Source organism: Rhinatrema bivittatum, chromosome 15 (assembly GCF_901001135.1).
Source record: "Rhinatrema bivittatum chromosome 15, aRhiBiv1.1, whole genome shotgun sequence".
NCBI classification, from domain to species: domain Eukaryota; kingdom Metazoa; phylum Chordata; class Amphibia; order Gymnophiona; family Rhinatrematidae; genus Rhinatrema; species Rhinatrema bivittatum.
The window spans coordinates 61,083,879-61,099,703 of record NC_042629.1 but is presented as its reverse complement, the minus strand read 5'-3'; the positions used below and the strand labels follow the sequence as shown (position 1 = coordinate 61,099,703).

Below are 15,825 nucleotides of genomic sequence, written 5' to 3'. Positions count from 1 at the left end.
TAAGTCTGTGTCAGCAGCAGCACAGCCCTCTCCTCTCCTCCCGCCCCACCCGTTACCAGCTGGGAATCATTTTAGGGGCTCATATAACCTGCCAACATCCAGGACCTCAAGTCACCTCTTCCACTCCTCCCGCCCCACAGAGCTGGCCAGGCCCTGCTGGAGAGAAGCGGATTTCAGAAACAGAGGCTCGCCACGAAGTGGCTGGAGAAGATGCCGCGGGCATAGGCCCGATGCGCTGCGGCCCTCCGTAATGACCGATGTGCACCCCCCCACACCGTGGCAACACAGCTTACCCCATGCCAATTACAGTGCTACGGTGTGCCGTGTCCTCAGTTTCTAGTAGGAAAAAAATGGGACATTTGTCTAGACAAGGGGTTTAACACCGTACAGAGAAACCGCTAATCCAGGGGACTGAGGTCGCTCGCCAGAGCTGGGGGGACGGGACAGAAGTTGCACCTAAGGCCTTCACAAGTATTAAGAACCCTACAGCTTTCACTCCTGCCTCTTCTGTGTGGAGCCTCCAGTACGTCCAGAGCAGCACTTTTCACTAGCAGTAACTCCTCTTTAGAAAAGAAGAGAAAAAAAAAAACCCAGAAAAGTTACCAGTTAAAGTCAGTGGGAAAAACTGAGCCAGCCCCTATCTAGCAAAGCCCAGCTTAGGCAAAGTTTGCTGAGAAGGAGTGGGGACGAAGCCAGTTCCATGAATCACCGGGAGACAGACAAAGCTGGAAGTGTGAGGGAAGAGAATTCCTCTCTCCGCGCGCCAGGGCCGGCTGCAATCTGCACACTATCAGCAAATCCCACCACCTTTCCAACCCGCTCCGACCGGAGCCAAGACGATTACTCAGAGCGCCCAGGCCGTCAGACACGGGAAAACGGGAAATCGGACTAGGATTAGCATCGCTGCCAAACCTTTGGACATTTGTTGGAAGCACCCAGCACAGTTCTCTATTCTTCACATGGATGTCACCTGCAGAATTTACAGGAAGCGTCGAGCAGACAAAGCCACCAAGTTTGGATTTCCTGTAAAATTACCCCTTGCTGCTTGCACCCCACCACCAACCTCCAGTCACTTCATCCAAAAGAAACACGGATGGCGCTCAATAGTTTGGACTAATCCTCGCAGCTTTGAATGCTTTGAGACCTGTCTCATTCCACAGAGGATTTTTTTTTCCTCTCTTAAAAAAAACCAGCCATGCTGTCAGTTGCAGTTCTGAGAAGCTCTTCCTATCTGCCCCAGGCTGCACTGAAGAAGTTGTGCAGAATTCCCCTCTGGCAAAGCCGGTGCAAGAGTATTTGGAGCCCTAGGCGAACCTTTGGTCATGCACCTCCCCTCCTACGGGTGGCAGTGGCTCCAGCACAGCGCTCCCTTCTTTAAGCTGTATTAAATCTAGCACAGCACCCCTCTATGCCTTGCACTGGCAGGATTTTGCGCCGCCCCCCCCCCCATTTGATGTACTACTTTCAGTACTTTTGGGGGTATTCTGCAAAAAAAAAATTAGAAGTTCTCTATGTCTTACCTTTTTGTTGCATTTTAAATTAATTACTCAAAGATAGTAATTACATTATTTTGATAAAGTATGCAGAAAATCTGCAGAATTTTAAAATACTGTGCACAGAATTGTTTTTATTTTTTTGCACAGAATTCACCCAAGAGCAACCTTGTGATGATAGAGAAGGGTGACCAAAATGATAAAGGGCAAGGAACGGCTCCCCTATGAGGAAAGGCTAAAGAGGTTAGGGCTATTCAGCTTGGAGAAGAGTTGGCTGGTGGGGGGGATATGATAGAAGTCTACAAAATCATGAGAGTACTTGAACAGGTAAATGTGAAATGGTTTACCCTTTCAGATAATAGGAGAACTAGGGGCACTCCATGAAGACAGCAAGTAGCACATTTAAAACAAATCTGAGAACATTCTTTTTCACTCAACACACAATCAAGCTCTGGAATTCAGTGCCAGAGGATATGATTAGGGCAGTTAGTGTAGCTGGGTTTAGAAAAGGCTTGAATAATTTCCTGGAGGGAATAGCCACTGCTTGTTGCCGGCAGTAGTAGCATGGGATCTATTTAATGTTTGAGTACTTGGGAGGTACTTGTGACTTGAATTGGCTGCTGTTGGCGACAAGATATTGGGCTTGATGGACACTTAGTCTGACCCAGTATGGCAACTTCTTATGTTCCAAATCCCTCTGAAAGAAGTCTCTCTGGCTTCCAGGAAACTCCTGTTATCCTCTTGTGAGCAAGTACAGAGGATCTGGCTATGATCAGGGCATCCTAAGGTCCCTCTTTATTATGAACAGTATTGTGGATGCAAATCATATAGAAACATAGAAATGACGGCAGAAAAAGACCAATCGGCCCCTCCAGCCTGCCCAGCAAGCTCCCACACTTATTTCCCCATACTTATCTGTTTCACCGACCACCAAGTTCAAGGCCCTTGTTGGTAACTATTTGACTCAAAACAAAATATTATATTCTGTGTATAATATTACCTTCCTATTAAGGACATTCTGATATTAAAGGAGAACTGCCTAGTGCTCTCCATTGCCCCAATGCAAGAGTTTCACAGAATAAAACCCCCTTAGAAAAGCTGACTTAATGTGGTTTTAGCTTCCAACCTTAGAGCATCCTGCGATTCGTAGTCTTGCTTCCAATCCCAGAACACCTTGGAACAGCAAGTTTCGGGGGGGGGGAAGACTAGCCAGACCTTCTCAGGGCTCAGTGGTGAGGCCATCCTTGGTAGGTATCACTTTTAAGGATCCTCTTCCCCTCCCTTCACCTGGAATTGAAGAGATGTCAGGGACAGACAGCAGAAAGGCTTTTGGACGGTGCTCTGTTTCCTTTGGATGGGGACGCCTATCTTTCTCAGCTCCATCAGTGCAGCCTCTCCCTGCCCGGTTTTGTTTTTTTTCCCCGTCGCTGCCTCTCCTTCCTTGCTTCTCTTCTGGACAGCTGTCTACCTCGGCGCCACAGTGCTTCAGGGGAAATGCAGCAGTAATGCTAGGAACAGTCATACAGTCTCCTTCTGTCCAAATGCTCAGTTGTGTGAAATAAAATGAAAATCTACACAAAGCAATCAACTGAATCAAACTGAAAAAAAAAACAAAAACAAACAAAAACAAGTCTAGAATTGCATGGCAACTTCAAAGAATGTGTTTTATGATTTCAGGATCTGCATGTGTGTGTATGTTGTGATGTGTCATGCAGTTGCTCTGGGGGTTGGAGGGGTATAGGATTTATGTCTGTGGGGGTCAGGGTGGTAGGGGGCAGTTTGTGCCTGGGGAACTTCACCAGCCTCCATTACGTCTGCCAGCGCAGTGCTCCAGCAAATGCCTGTGTAACTGGTGCATCATTTGTGCAAAAATAAATGTATACATTTTATTTTATTCATATCCAATATATAACATTCTATCTAGACAATTAAAATCTAACTAATCAAAACATACTCATCCAATCCCATTCATACCACTTTTAAAAACATATGAAATATGTAAACACTGTGTTTTTAAAAGTGGTATGAATGGGACTGAATGAGTATGTTTTGATTAGTTAGATTTTAATTGTCTAGATAGAATGTTATATATTGGATATGAATAAAATACAAATTTATACATTATTTTTCCACAAATAATACATTCTCTGGGTATATTATGAATTGATGGATAGAGGATAATTTGTTTGAATACATCCCTGTGTGTTTTAATACCTTGTGTTACTAGTTTGGCAGTCCCTCACTCACCACTTATGTCGCCTGTCCCACCACTGCTCTCTGCTTGTGATGTCGGCAACACAGGCAATGGACAATACAAAAAAAAAAAAACAACACATACACGCTTTTTGTTTCATAACACACACTAACAGACGGCTTGAGAGTTCAACTGGTCTTTAGGTCACATGGCCAACCTGCTTCTCCACCCATCCACCCCACCCACCTTGAATATTGTGACCAAGCACATGACATTGACAAGGTGGAAGTCCAGCAAAATGGTGCATGGCCTGCAGTATAAGCCACGCACAGAGAGACAGAAGGAGCTAAAGATGTGCTTTCTAGAAGGGGGAGATATGATACAACATTCGAATATCTAGAAGACTTCATTTTATATAAAAGGCAAAAAACTCAAGGTGAAGAGGTCATTATATGAAGCTGAAGGGAGGGAAACTCTAAAGGAGAGTGAGAAAATACCTTTACACTGAGAGGGTGACGGACGACTGGAAGAGACTCCCACAGAGGAGCCAGAACAGGGGCAGGATTCGGGCATACGTGGGATAGACCCAAAGGAACCACAGTGGCCAGGCAAGAGAAGGAGACAGAAGAGCAGAACTGGAGAAGCAACTGCAGCAGCACTGTAGATGGGTGCCTATGGGCAGACTGGGTGCCCCTTCTGCACCATGCCAAGTAATACCACCTGGTTCCTTGGCAGTTGCACTTGCATATCTGCCGGGAAAGCGGCTTTAATGATGCTTCCAACATGACCATACAAGCTGAGCTACACCAGGGACAAACTCAAGGAAGAGGACAGCACAACAACAACGAGCTGCAAGAGAACCTCAATAGACCCTAGATGTCGACATTTGGCCTTGCTCAGGCTGATTTTCAAACTGTCCATGCCGGAACAAAAATCACGTGTTTTGGGGAGCTTTTTTAATCTGTGGGCTTTGCGCCAATTCTCACGGCCAAAGCTCAAACTTTGAAACTTTGCCACCGGCACAAAGAGGTCACTGGCATTTTTTTCTGCTGGAAAAAAGTGCAAAGATTTGAAAACAACGTGCGTTGCTTTCCCATCTCCTCTCGCCCCCCCCCCCCCCCCACTCCAGGAACACCTCACCATAACGTGGCTAAGGGTACATGCCTTGTAGAACAACTGCACCGAGGAAGGGAACCTTTACACACAGCCGACCACTGAGGGTATCTGATTTGATGATTGACCTCATTACAAGATCACAGAAAGTTACTGTTGGCATGAGACAACCAAGGGGGCGGTATTTGGATCTGAAGTTTAGATTTTAAAATTACTCCCCTTTCCGAATCAGAGCTCGAGGTGAGTTACAATCTGGTACAGGCGGCAATTTCTGGTTAAAAATAAGCAAACAAAACCCCCTCCCTGTCAGTTCTACTCAAGGCCGTATGCAGGAGTTTGAGCCACTTCAGTTTACCTACCCTCCAATCTCCAAACCTTCCAGACACTACAATCTCGATGTAATAGTAACAGGGCAAGCAAATCCCAGAATACATAGCAAGAGAGTAGATGAGAGCAGAAAAAGGCCAACTGCTCCATCAAGTCTGCCCAGTTATTCCTGTCCTTGCTGACAAGGATATCTCCAGCTGCCAGTGGTAGAGCATGACCGGACAGCACAGAGGCAAAAAAAAACCCCACTACTTTCTTTTTATGTTGACTTGGTCTTGGGAAAACAGCTCTGGAACCTATAGCTCTCTGGGTATCTATAGAACAGGTACAGCACAGGGCTTCACACAGAAACATATACATTGTCCATAGATCAGGAAGCACACGGGCAACAGCAATGCAAACTTCTTTCAAAGGTGGGTGGGGAAGCGGGTTTTTTAAATTTTTTTAAATACTTAGGCCGGGATAAGCCAACTCCGGTCCTCAAGAGCTGCAAACACGCCCGATTTTCAGGACAGCCATAAGGAATATGCAGGGAGTGCATGCAAACCTAATCTCCAGCATGCGGGATATCCTGGAAAACAGAACTGTTTGTGGCTCTTGAGGACTGGAGCTGGCCACCCCTAGCTTAGGATAAGTCAGTGGGAAAGTTGTTCTGTGAATGATGTGCAATGGAAAAAAAAAAAAACAAAAGCCCTCCCCAGCTGCATGAAGGAAAGGTGCCCAGGGGCGTTACTACCCCCAAGAGGCGGAGGTACACTGCAGCAGTCGCTGCTGCTGCGTCATCGCAGGGGGCCCTGTGACCACTGCATCTTCAAAAGGGGACCCACCTCCTCACCGACCCAGCTGCAGCTTCGGAAGGAGGCGACCAGCTGTCTAAATGCCTAAGGGCGACTCGAGGGGGAGGTTAAATCTGCTGCAGAACCCAAGTGTGAAGCTGATGAAGGGCCTCGATTGGAAGGACAGAGAAAGCAGAAGAACTGGACAGGAGTAAGGGACAAAAGTCCCAAGTCCGGAGACCACAAAGTCATGGACAAGGTGTACATATCCAGGACACAGGAAGAGCTGCCGACGGCTGACAACGCATGCAACGAATCAGCCATCCGAGGTATTGCGGTGACCTCGTAGCCTGTATCAGTTGTGTCTGGCTACAAACTCTGGGGGGAGCTGCCCTGCTCAGCTGTTTTTGTGCGTTCACGCTGGATTGCGTTATGTCGAGTTGCGAGAGCTGCTTCCGGCTAAATGCATTAGCGGCCTATAAATGCAAATAAATAAATAAATAAAATGTTCAGAGCAGCCCTGCAAATCTCCTCACGTCAGTCTGTGACATCATGAATCCATATGGGGGCGCAATTTCAAACTACAACAGTTTAGAGGGAAAAAAAAAGAGAGAGCAATCTTGAAAGCAATTAAGGAGTCAGCCGGCTATTTGGGGCTGCTGAATGGCTACTTAGGACCACCTGGAGGTCGATATTGAAAGGGCTGATCCGGGTGAAAGTTTTCGAGCGCATACATTTTAGCCGGGCAGGTCATTAAGGGATCGGGGCTGTGCGTGCATCGGAGTGCACGTGCGACCCAGCCCCACGCGCACTTTTAAGCAAACCGCAGAGGCATCCTGGGGAAGGAGAGATGGGATTGTAAAAAAGTATGCGTGTAAGTTGACCCACATACGTCACACCCTCTGCAGAGAAGGTGTGACCTTGCGCGGGTTCATTTAGGCCAGTAACCCAAGCATTTTCAAAGCAGATGGATGCTGGGTGCAGACTGGATGTGCAAGTCGCAGGCAGACTCTTGCCCTAGCCGCAGAGTTGTAAGATCACCCTCCCTACAATCTTCCTCTGCAGCTCCATAACTCACTGCCACTCGTGCGCTTCAGCACCAGGGACTCGCTTGTCCTCAGACCGCAGGAGGGAAGCTTGTGCTGGGCTGGCGAGGGGCACTAATTAATCACTGATATAATTAAAAGAAAGTGCTTTGCAGATTTCAGATCACTGCCAACCCAATCAATACTGGCAGAGTCCCAGCTTTATTATGCAGCGGCTCCGGCTTACCCATGCAATCACAGTAAGGTGGTAAGATGCATCTCCTGAGGCTTTCCCGGTGAGCACATTTTCCAATCAATTATGTATCTAGTCTGATGCATCTTGGAATTATGGAAGAAAGCTGCCATGGAAATAGCATCACCTAATGCATCTTGGGGCTCATCAGGACCAGCACCTCTGCATTGCTTACTGAGCGAGAACAGTGAAGCCAAGTTGAGTGCTCCCGACTCTCCTGGGATACCTCAGGAAGCCTCTTCTGCCAGCTAAGACGCAAATCAGCTATGCTACTTACATTTCATACCTCACTATTCCTCTCCGCTCATCCCCACCCCCAAACAAATCCTTTTCATTTCTTTTCCCCAGAGACAGCATTTACAATTAATTTTATTCAAGCATTCAGTGCTGAAAAGCCTCCTTAGGAGACCAAGAATGCCCCCCTTCTGCTTCAGGTTCCGATTGGCTGCGTCATGAGAATGAGGTGTAGCCTGTTTTAATTAATTATTGGTGAAAGTGTTTCAGGTACCAAAGTCTGAAAGTTTAAACTGAATTACCTCTGGAATTCCAACCCCCTCGCCACAGTGCAGGACATTACTACATTGAGGCATGGTCAATGAATGACTGGGGCCGTCGACCTGCGCTGCTAGAAGTGGGCTATGCGTCCCAGTGGTCAGTTCAGTGATCGCAATGAAGAAGCCTAAGTGATAAAGGTGGGCAATCTTAGGAATTCAAATGGCACTCAGGAGGCCCGACACCCAAATGCACGTGACTGGAACTCTGCAGCCAGAGACATTCACTTTACAGCTGCCAAGTGACCTAGTTTCAAGAGGGATCATGCCAGGCTGATGAGTCTACATTCCAGCACACTGTGGTTGTTTGCAGTTCCTACTTCTTTCTCAGCAGAAGATACCAAAAACAGCCAGGACTGGCCCCGCGTCTACCCAGAGACTGGATTACTTGTCATCTCTGCCATTACCATCCTGGTAATTTGAGATATTAGACACTTAGTTCTGGGGCATGCAAAGATTTTTCATTCCTGAGTAGAGTGTTCTGCACATGTAGGCATCTGCCGTAGTAACACAGTAGATGGCAGAGAAAGATCAATTGGCCCATCCATTCTGCCCAGCTACCCCAGCTGTCAAGCTTGTAGAATATCATTACCATGTAATGATATTCTACAAGCTTGACCACTTGTAGAATATCATTACATTTCAGGCTAGTACACGGACTCTTTACAGGTTGCAATACCCTTTATTGAACCAAAAGTAGCAGTGCTAATCTTTCAAGGTCAAATAAATTCCATCTTGTCTAAGTGGTCTTGACCAAGACACATTTGTAGCAGGTATCAATGTAATCTCAAAGGTCCATGCTCAACATCTTTGGATGATTTTTGCATTGCTTCAATAAACAGGTCTCAGATCCTGCAAAGAATCCACCTTTCTCCGGGATGACTACAGCCCTGTGAAGACTGCATGTCAGTCCATGAGTGTAGCAAGATGGCTTATTTAAGCTTACCTTTCAAGAAGTGCCATGCTAGGTCAGATCAATGGTCTATGGAGCCCAGTACCCTGTCTCAGACAGTGGCCAGTCCTGGTCACATGGAAGTACCTGGCAAATCCCAATAGCAAATGTATTTTTTTTTTCATGTGGCTCTCTCCAAGAATTAAAGAGGTGGAAAACCCAAAATCCATATGGCTAGCAATTATTTATGGACCTGTCCTCCAGAAACTTGTTCAAACGTTTTTTTTTTTTTTTGTTTTTTTTTAAAGCTTAGTAAAACTACTAACCTTAACCACACTTTCTGGCAACAAGTTCCATAGCTTAATTGTGCATTGACTTAAAAAAAACCCAATTAAAAAAAAAACCTCTTAACTTTGTTTTAAATCTGCTACCAAATAGTTTTGAAGGAGTTTCCCCTATTAACCTGTTCCATATCAAACAACATTTTATAGACCTCTATCATATCCTCTCTGTCATCTTTTGTCTCAGCTGAAGAGCTCTAACCTGGTAAGGGAGCAGATCCATCCCCATAATGTTACCCCTCTCTGTACTTCTTCTAGCTCTGCTATATATATATATTTTTATTTATTTTTTTTTTTTAGGTACAGTGACCAGAATTGCACACAACTCTCAAGGTATAGCCACCGCCATACAGAAAATTTCAAACACAATGACCCCAAAATCCTCTTCCTGGGTGTTAACCCGGGGTTGTGTATACATACGTAGGAATGTTTTTCCCTATGTGCATCACATACAAACATAAGAAGTGCCATGCTGAGAAAAACCAAGGTCTATCTAGCCCAACATCCTGTCTACCACAGTGGCCAGTCCAGGTCACAAGTACCCAGGAGATCCTATAAAGTAGATCTATTTCGTCTTTCTCGTTCCCTGGGATAGTATTAGCTTTCTTTAGTCTACCTGGCTAATAAACCCCACTATGTAAGTCACCTTGACCACATCCTCTGAAAATAGATTCCACAACTTGATACTGCACTTGTTGACATCAAATTTCATCTGCCAGTTAGATGCTCAGTTCTCCAGTCTCACAATGTTAAATGTCCTCCTGCGATTCCTCACAATATCAGCTTGTATTTTAACTACTTTAACATTCATAAGAAATCTAGAAAAAGGAGCAACGGGTGAGGTGATCAGATTTGCAGATGATACAAAATTATTTAAACAGCACCAGCCCCAGACAGATCCCTGGGTACTCCACTATTCATTTCTCTCCATTGCAAAAACCGATCACTAGTGATTATCAGACTGTTTCGTTTCATACAACAGCCAAGAAAGAAAGAAATCGCACAAAGATCAAGGTCTTGAAAAAGAACGAGAAGGCTTGGAGAAGATGGGTGAACAAAAGTGGATCAAATTGAAAGGAGTTAAAATAACAACAAATCTTTATCTAAGAAAAGTAAGCAAAAGTAAAAGAAATATGAAACCAATGTGGTTCTCCAGGGAGGTGGCTGAAAAAATAAAGGCTAAAAGTACAAAGAAACTCAAAATTAAGGAACACAGGGAAAAAAAATCTGGAGGAAAGAAATCAGGATAACAAAACCTCATTTGGAATAGGGGATCGCCAATGAGCTAAAAGTAAAATGACAAAATATTTTTCAGATATATCAGAGAAAGGAGAAAGGCTAAAGTGGTATTGTAATACAGAAAGGCGATATGGAGCAATAGATGAAGAAACAGCAAAAATACTAAACAAATACTTTGGCTTAGTGTTCACTAAAGACGACCTTAGAAAAGGAACGTTGCTGGTTGGGGATGAGGAAGATGCCACCCCAATTACAGAGGAAAGTGTTTGGGTGGAACTTGAAAAACTGAAAGTGGACAAGTCCATAGGGCTGGATGAGTTGCATCCCAAGACACGGGGGGGGGGGGGATTTTATAACTTACTTGCGGCGACACGATTGGTCAGTCCCCAGTTCCCTCCCAGTTCACTCCAATTAAGGAGCAGACTGGGAGGGAACTTCCCTAACCCTATCCTTCCCCCCTCCTCCCCGACCCCTAACCTTAACCCTACCTAGCCCCAATGTTTTTATTTTTATACTTACTGCTCCTCGGGAGCAGAAGTAAACCGGCCGGCGTGTGCTTTCCCGGGACAGCTTCTAATGGCGCTGTCCCAGACCACCCATCTGCAGATGACACTAAGTTCTGCAACAGAGTAGACACACCTGAGAATGAGAAGTGAATTAAAAAATTGAAGAGTGGTCGAAGGCTTGGCAGCTAGGATTCGATCAAAAAGAAAAATGGTGAGGAAACCAAAGACGCCATTAAATACAGACACTTGCACTATCAGTTCATTTTTGGTGCAAAAAAAACTCAATCTGCAATTGTTTGTCCAACATGGGCTATAAGAATATATCAGCTAGAAGCAGGGGTGGATTGGCCTATCGGGGGATTGGGCATCCCCCGGTGGGCCGGTCACTCTAGTCACGTGGTCTGCCGAGCGTGGCCGTGACAGAGCCGTGCTCGGCAGACCACATGGTATCTCCTGGGCAGCGAATCCACGGGCCGGTCGTCATTGGAAATCCACCCCTGGCTAGAAGCACATTAATATCTATCATATACCATTCATATATACTATATACTGTTGAGCAAAATCTCTCAAATGATTTAATGAAAACCAATACTTATCAAACCATAAACGTTTGAATTCCAATGATAAACATCCTATTGCAGTAGGCCTAGTAGTTTAAGAAGACTTTGTTTCAGTTTCTTTCACTTATTGCCTTGAAAGAATGGTTTCAGTGTGGGAATCTCCCTAATATTCTCTTCAGTAAAAGATCGAAGCAAAGAATTCATTTAGTTTTCCTGCGATGGATTTGTCTTCTCTGATTGCCTCTTTTACCCCAGTCATCTAGTGGTCCAGCTGTCTCCCTCTCAGGCTTCTTGTTTTTTATATACTTCAAAAAAAAAAATTTTATTTGTAGTTTGTGCTTCTTTGGCAAGCTTCTACTCAAAATTCTTTTTGACTTAACATTTTATTTCTACCGTGCCAGTGCCACTGCCTAAGCTCTTTCCTATCCTCCCCATTTGGACTTGCTTTCTATTTTTTTAATTTATGCCTTTTTGGCTTTAAATAGTCTGTTTCAAATCTAACCATTCTGGCAGATGTTTGGTCTTCCTTCACCTTTTTTTTTTTTAACGCATGAAATACATTTTATCTGGGCTTCCAAGATAATGTTTTTAAACAATCTCCATGCCTTATGCAAACTATTAACCCTTACAACTGCCCCTTTTTAGTTTCTTCCTGAGTAATTTTCTCATTTTATCAAAGCCCACCTTTTTGTAGTTGAATGCTACTTCAGTAGTTTTACTTAATTATTTTATTTTGATTTGTAAGGACTGCCTATCTAAAAATCTAAGCAGTTTCCGGCATAACATTCACAATAAAAAAATGTATAAACTTAAGACAACACCACACATAACTGTCCCTTGCGATATGGACTTGGTAGAACAGGGATTCCCAAACCTGTCCCGGGGACCACACAGCCAGTTGGGTTTTTCAGGATATCCACAATGAATATGCATGAGAGGAACTTGCATATCATGAAGATTCAGTACAGGCTAATGTATCTCATGAATATTCATTAAGGATATCCTAAAAACCCGACTAGCTGTAGGGTCCCCGGGAGAGGTTTGGGAAGCCATGTGGTAGAGCAAAGAATTACAGAACCAGCCCACCACTCAGTGAAAAATAAAACATTTTGCTGAACAACCAACCTTGAGCACCACTTCAAACTGCATTTTACCCTATGCTCAATCACATAAGAAATCTTCATTCTCTTCCCAAAAGAAAAAAAAAGTTTTACTTAGCTCTCAGATTGCATCTTTACTATATACACTCGTTCAAAAACAAGGTCTTTACTCTCTCCCTTAAAAGAGGAGCTCAATTCATCACGTAATGAGTTCCATAATAGAGGACCAGCAACAGAGAATATTCCCCTTTCCATGATTACATCCCATTTGATTGCATTATGATCACTACTGCCAAGTGGCCCCACCACCATTACCACTCGGTTAATGCAGTTCACTGAGAACTAAGTCTAAAGAGGTTCCCCGGCTTGTCGGTTCCAGGACTGGCTGCTCCGCGAAGCGTTCATTTATGGCATCTAAAAAATGTTACCACCCTTGCATGCCCCAATGAGATATTCACCCAATCAATATTTGGGTAATTGAAATCCCCTATTATTACTGTGCTGCCAAAATTATTAGCCTGTCTAATCTCTGCTAGCATTTCACAGTTGTTTTATTGTCCAGGTCAGGAGGAGATAGCATACTCCCACTATGAAACTTTTCCCTCCTTCTCACATGTTGAAGGGGTAAGGCAGCTCCAGTCCTGGAGTGCCACAAACAGGTTTTCAGGACATCCACAATGAATATGCATGAGCTATAACTGCATACAATGGAGTCAGTGCATGCAAATATATCTCAAGCAGATTCATTGTGGATAGCCTGAAAACTAGACCTGGTTGGGAAACTCCAGGACCACAGTTGCCTACCCCTGTTCTATGCCATTTTTTTATATATATAATACCACCACTCCCCCAATTTGACATGCCCTGTCATTTCGAAATATTTTGTCCCCCAATTTCAGTGTCTCAATTATGCTCTTTCCAGCAGGTTTCTGAGATGCCTGTTATGTCCTATACCTTCATTTAATGCCATACATTCTAACTCTCCTAGGCTTTAGAGTTCTGGTATTTGCATACAGACAAGTAAATCTGTTTTATAATCCCTAATCACAGTCTGGTTATTGGTAGCAGCTGATTCAGGTAATTTTGAAGCATTTATATTTGTCTGCTTTGAATTTAAATCCACCTAAGCTACCTCAGCTATTATTTTCTCCTCTCTACAGAAAAATGCTGACTTCTCTGTTTTAACAGCATCTTTTGAAGATACCTCACTTCAAAGCCTGCACTCCTGAGTGACTGTCAGCTTTCCCCAATAATCTCATTTAAAAAAGTTGCTCTCTTCTCTCTTTTTTAATTTTTAATGCTTGCAGCCAGGTTCTAACCTGGTGAAGGTGAAGCCCAACTAGTCAGAACAGGCTCTCCCTGCCCCAAAATGTTCCCCAGCTCCTAACAAATCTAATGTCCTCCTCCCTATATCATTGTGCAGCGGCGGATACCTGAGGACGACCAGCCCGGGTATGCGCCACCCAGGCCGGCCCAGGACACATAACGTGGTCTGCCGAGCGCAGCTCTGTCACGGCCGCGCACAGCAGACCACGTGACTGGAGCGACCGGCCCACCGGGGGATGTCCGATCGGCCAATCCGCCTCTGTCATTGTGTCAACCATGTATTATTGAGACTCCGGAGCCCAACCTGTCAATGGAGTTCTGTGTGTGGAACTGGGAGAATGCTATCTTGGAGTTTCTGAATTTCAATCTTTTATCTAAATGCCTAAATTTGGCATCCAGAACCTCCTCTTCCTGCACTTTCCTACGTCGTCGGTATGCACATGCACCACAACAGCCAACTCCTCCCCAGTCCTCTAAAATTCTATCTAGGTGATGCATAAGGTCCACTATCTATGCACCAGGCAAGTAAGTTACCAAGGGATCCTCATATGCCCATCAGTCACCCAGCTATCTACATTTCTAATGACTGAATTACCAGTAGCAGTCCTAACCCTTCCCACCCTAGAGACACATCCTTGGTGTGAGGGGATAACTCATTCTCTGGAGGGCAGGTACTAGCTATGGATTACACATTGAAATCGTCGGTTCAGTGTGCTGCGGCAGTCAAAAAAGCAAACAGAATGTTGGGAATTATTAGAAAGGGAATGGTGAATAAAACGGAAAATGTCATAATGCCTGTGTATCACTTCATGGTGAGACCGCACCTTGAATACTGTGTACAATTCTGGTCGCCGCATCTCAAAAAAGATATAATTGCGATGGAGAAGGTACAGAGAAGGGCGACCAAAATGATAAGGGGAATGGAACAGCTCCCCTATGAGGAAAGGCTGAAGAGGTTAGGGCTGTTCAGCTTGGAGAAGAGACGGCTGAGGGGGGATATGACAGAGGTGTTTAAGATCATGAGAGGTCTAGAACGGGTAGATGTGAATCGGTTATTTACTCTTTCGGAGAGTAGAAAGACTAGGGGGCACTCCATGAAGTTAGCATGGGGCACATTTAAAACTAATCGGAGAAAGTTCTTTTTTACTCAACGCACAATTAAACTCTGGAATTTGTTGCCAGAGGATGTGGTTAGTGCAGTTAGTATAGCTGTGTTTAAAAAAGGATTGGATAAGTTCTTGGAGGAGGAGTCCATTACCTGCTATTAAGTTCACTTAGAGAATAGCCACTGCCATTAGCAATGATAACATGGAATAGACTTAGTTTTTGGGTACTTGCCAGGTTCTTATGGCCTGGATTGGCCACTGTTGGAAACAGGATGCTGGGCTTGATGGACCCTTGGTCTGACCCAGTATGGCATGTTCTTATGTTCTTATGGATCAGGTCCTGCCACTCCTTCCTGGAGACCTTGGTCTTCCAAATCCATACGAGGCTGCTGGAGTGAAAATGGTAACTGCCCTACTATGTCCCTGAAGTTCTCCTCTATATACCTCAGCTCCTCCAGAGGTCAGATCCACTCTCTGAAAGCGAGGAGCTCTCTGTATCAGGTGCAAATATATGACCTCTTAAAAACATAAGAAATTGCCATGCTGGGTCAGACCAAGGGTCCATCAAGCCCAGCATCCTGTTTCCAACAGAGGCCAAAAACCAGGCCACAAGAACCTGGCAATTACCCAAACACTAGGAAGAACCCATGCTACTGATGCAATTAATAGCAGTGGCTATTCCCTAAGTATAATTGATTAATAGCCATTAATGGACTTCTCCTCCAAGAACTTATCCAAACCTTTTTTGAACCCAGCTACACTAACTGCACTAACTACCTTCTCTGGCAACAAATTCCAGAGCTTTATTGTGTGTTGAGTGAAAAAGAATTTTCTCCGATTAGTCTTAAATGTGTTACTTGCTAACTTCATGGAATGCCCCCTAGTCCTTCTATTATTCGAAAGTGTAAATAACCGAGTCACATCTACTCGTTCAAGACCTCTCATGATCTTAAAGACCTCTATCATATCCCCCCTCAGCCGTCTCTTCTCCAAGCTGAACAGCCCTAACCTCTTCAACCTTTC

The 15,825-nt window shown here is 44.6% G+C and overlaps 1 protein-coding gene across 1 annotated transcript in view; it reads right to left on the bottom strand.

The window, feature by feature from the left end:
- Positions 1-15,825, bottom strand: part of EPHB2 (EPH receptor B2) — a 319,521-nt gene that overhangs the window by 221,467 nt on the left and 82,229 nt on the right.